Source organism: Motacilla alba, chromosome 19, assembly GCF_015832195.1.
Source record: "Motacilla alba alba isolate MOTALB_02 chromosome 19, Motacilla_alba_V1.0_pri, whole genome shotgun sequence".
Taxonomy (NCBI): domain Eukaryota; kingdom Metazoa; phylum Chordata; class Aves; order Passeriformes; family Motacillidae; genus Motacilla; species Motacilla alba.
The window spans coordinates 5,229,388-5,233,752 of NC_052034.1; the positions used below are offsets into that span (position 1 = coordinate 5,229,388).

Genomic DNA, 4,365 nt, shown 5'->3' on the forward strand with positions numbered 1-4,365 from the left:
GGGTCAGCCCAGCTGATCTAATCCCTAAATCCACTAAAATCCATTCCCATCCCTTTCCTCACCTCCCTGTTCCTGCTGCGAGGCCCCTGCAGTGGTGCCTGCTCCAGGGATACCCCACAGGGTATCTGAACCTCACTGCTCCCAACATTCAGCCTCATCCGGGCTTCCACTTCCATGGATCCCACCCAGCTCCTGGCAGAGCATCCCAACCGCCCCCAAAATCTGACCCCAACTCACAGCACTGCTGGATTTCATCTTCTGAGGCTCCACCAGGTAATTCCAGGCAGATCCAGCCCTTCCCACTGACCCCACAGGTGCTGGCAGAAGGGCTCAGCCTGATTTCCAGCAGCTCAGGAGGATCTCTGCTGAAGCAAAGGCAGCTCAGGACATGCTTTGGGATTTGGGGATCTCTTCCTACCAGCTGGATCCCACCCAGCTCCTGGAAAAGCATCCAAATCTCCCCCAGAAATCTGACCTCAACTCACAGCACTGCTGGATTTCATCTTCTGAGGCTCCACCAGGTGATTCCAGGCAGATCCAGCCCTTCCCACTGACCCCACAGGGATCAGCAGTGCTGACAGAAGGGCTCAGCCCGATTTCCAGCAGCTCAGGATGATCTCTGCCCAAGCAGAGGCAGCTCAGGACATGCTTTGGGATTTTGGGGATCTCTTCCCACCAGCTGCTTTTCCTTCCCCACCCGCTTTTATAGGAGCCTGCTGGCTCCCATTGGCTCAGGACACCCTTTTTATAGCAACCACTCTGCCCCATTTCAATTGCATTCAACAATTCCTCAGCTCATTGTCCTGCAGAGATTAGTTACACATAAGCATATTTGAATGATTAACTCCTGGGCTCTGCTGAGGCCCCAGCAGAAAATGCTGAATCCAAAGGCTCCCTCTGACTCTCCCTGCCTCACCGCTGCTCCCAAAATATTGTGGTTTTCCTTGGAGCCTTTGCTCCTGGCCTGCTCCAACCAGCTCAGCTGGCACTGGAGGGAAGGTTTCAGCTCCAGAGCAGTGGAAAAGGAGAGGAAAAGCTCAAAACCCAAAGAGGAAGAAGCAGTGTTGGAGAGTGAGTGACAGCCAGGGGTGAAAACCTGCACATCCCATCTCATCCCACTAAACCTGGTGGCTTCCAAGGGTGACAACCCCAGCAGCACAGGGATGGGTTACCCACGGGAACCCTCCAGCAGCTTTTGGGAGTGTGAGGAGCATTTAGGGCCATTTCCAGTGGTTTGAGTGCTTCTCCCTGTGGCTTCAACTGCTGAGTCTCACCTGAGGTGGTGACACAGCACAGGGGGTCCTGTGCCCCTTGGAGCAGCCCATAGGGAGGGCAAAGAGGCAGTTTCCTGCTGAGCCCATGCCTGAGGCAGGCTGCTGAAGAGGGAAAGGGACAATGTTTAAAATGGCCTGGATTAGCCCATCTCTATCCCCCAGCCTGCTCACCCAGCTGGGCACAGGGAAGCAGCAGCTCTTGGGGGGTTTCTGGGGGATGAACAGCAAACCTGCAGGGAGCAAGAGCTGGATCCCATTTGGAGTGTGGAATGAACAGCAAACCTGCAGGGAGGAAGAGCTGGATCCCATTTGGAGTGTGGAATGAACAGCAAACCTGCAGGGAGCAAGAGCTGGATCCCATTTGGAGTGGGGGATGAACAGCAAACCTGCAGGGAGGAAGAGCTGGATCCCATTTGGAGTGTGGAATGAACAGCAAACCTGCAGGGAGGAAGAGCTGGATCCCATTTGGAGTGTGGAATGAACAGCAAACCTGCAGGGAGCAAGAGCTGGATCCCATTTGGAGGGGGTGATGAACAGCAAACCTGCAGGGAGGAAGAGCTGGATCCCATCATGTTCTGTGTGGGTGTTTCCAGTCCTTCTTCTCCCTCCCTCCCTCATGGCTGCTGCACCCCTGGGCCAGGGCTTTGTGTCAGGAAATGCAGGAACCACACAAAAGGGAAAATGCAGATGATTTTGAAGAGAATTAAAAACCCAGCAGATGATAAAGGGAATGAGATTCAACACTGCAGCTGGTGAGGCTGGAAGGGCTCCGGAGCTGCCTGGGCTCAGCCAAGCCCCAGGAAGGTGAGTCCTGTCCTACTTTCCCCACAGGACAAGGGACACCAAGCCCCAGGAAGGTGAGTCCTGTCCTACTTTCCCCACAGGACAAGGGACACCAAGCCCCAGGAAGGTGAGTCCTGTCCTACTTTCCCCTCAGGACAAGGGACACCAGTGCACCCAGACAGGAACTGGGATGATGCTTGCAGAGCACCCAAGGTGCCTGTCCTGCACATTTCTCCAAATCTCACCTGCTTTTTGTCCACCCCAGACATTGAGGAGCTCAGCATGTGTTGCTCATCCCTGTCTTGGTCTGGGGCACTCAGAAAACTGAAAACATCAAATTAATAAAAATCCAGCAATTTCTTAGAACCCTCTCAGCCCTGTACAAGAGCAGATATTTGACCCACAGCTGTCAAAAAAAAAAAAGCCCTCAGGTTCCTCTCCCTCCTTCACAGGCAACAAAAAACTTGGGAGATGCTTTTAGACCTGGCAAAAATCTCTTTAGTCCACGTTTAAAGCCTCCAGCACATCCTCAGGGGTTAAATTCCACCCTCGTTATGGGTAGCAATAAAAAAAAAAATATAGGAAAAGCCTGATACTGGCCAGGCTGAGGTGCACAAAGCCTTTCCTGAGTCCTCTCTGCCAAAACCCAAAGTGTGTCACAAGTTTAGCTCCCAGCTGAGACTGCTGCCTCCAAAGGGAAGTGGACGTGGTGCCAGGGAAGGCAGGCAATTTCTGGGATGCAGAACGTGCTGTTTGCACATTGCCCTGGCACAGCTGCCACCCCAGGGCAGGCAGAGGCAATAAAACGTTTCATCAGAGAAAATGAAGCACGGAAAAAGATCTGTGTGTGTTTCAGAAGCAGGATCCAGAATAATCCCAGTTTGGGCTGGGATGGATTGAGCTGGAGGGGCCCAGCACAGCCAGGGGCAGGGAATGCTTCTGGACTGGGTCACATTTAAGGCAGTGGAGTAATTTTGCCCAAATGAAGAAAAATTCAAGAGAAAACTGCAGTAAAGATCACCCTGAAACTCCACTTTATCCCAGCAGCATCCTGGGACTCCTCACAGCAGAGCAGCCTCTTCTGGAGCAGCCCCAGCTGCCCACAAACCCCAGTTCCAGCCCCAAGGCAGTGCTGAACCCACAGGCACGACACCAAACCCTGCTGCCAGCCCTGCCAGCCTGTCCCTTCCCTCTGTCCACACCCCAGAAATGAGGGATTTGCACCCCGCCAGCCAGCTCCCACCTGCCAAGGGGCCGGGCAGCCATGGGAAGGGGGACAGGGAGCAAACCCCAGATTTCTGCATCCCAGCCCTCAGAGAGAGCAGCCTGAACGAGCTGGAAACGCTGAATCCGTGGCTGGAGGAAGGGAAAGCACTGCCAGAAAGGGTGGGAGCTCAGGAGATCTCAGAGTCCAACCCTCAGCTCCAGCAGGGTCAAGCAAATCTTGTGGAAAAAACACAAATTTCCAACGGGGTGGAGAGCAAAGTATGAATTAATCAGGTGTGAGCCATTTCAGTGCTGGCTGAAGTCAATCTGCTTCCAAAAAAAACCAACCCCAAAGCTCCAAATTCTGTGGGTTTGCTTTTCCTGCCTCAGGCTGCTCACCTTTAGCTAATGAGCACCCAAACAAACACAAAGCAAATGAATTTTGCTCCCTGCCTGTCCCATTCTGCACTCGTGGGGGGCACACGGTGCAACCCTGGCTGCTGAGAATTTTAGATTTTCTGTGGTGACAGTCACTGACCCAAGAGAACACTGCATTTCACCTGAGGCTGTGGAGAAAGCTTCCAAAATTAAATGATAGAACTGGGATTAGAAGTGTGTAGCTTGAATAAAAGTGTGTAATATCACATGGTAGAAAACTTTAAAGATTTAGAATATAGTAATATATAAAAAATATAAATAAATATAATATATATTATAAAATAATATATATTAAGTTTGATAAGATAGAAGTTTTCGGGCAGAGACTGGTCCTTCACCCTCTTCTTCATGAGTTTAGGTATATTGTGTAATTAGATAAAATAATCTGCATTGCAGGTCACGAGTAATTAGTTATTAAAGTTAAAAGTAAAAATAATTTAAGTGTAATTTCTTAATTAGACAGTTTATCCTTAAAAAGCCTTGTAAAGAGAGAGACACAGCTCCATTTTTAGTTTGTTAGAATGAAGTAGAACTCACACTCTGGAAATAGCTAAGAACTAATAAACATCTAAGTCCAAACAAGAAATACCATCTCACACATTTAATCTCCACCTTAACAAAAAAAAACAAAACCAAAAACCAAAAAAAGAAACAAATAAACAAA

The 4,365-nt window shown here is 50.1% G+C and overlaps 1 protein-coding gene across 1 annotated transcript in view; it reads right to left on the reverse strand.

The window, feature by feature from the left end:
- The window catches only part of TPST1 (tyrosylprotein sulfotransferase 1), a 30,930-nt gene extending 30,670 nt beyond the window's left edge, over positions 1–260 (reverse strand). Inside the window, exon 1 of the mRNA XM_038157981.1 lies at positions 238–260. The gene's annotated coding sequence lies outside the window, so the exon portion shown is untranslated. The remainder of the gene's footprint in view (positions 1–237) is intronic.
- Between the last annotated feature and the right edge of the window lie 4,105 nt (positions 261–4,365).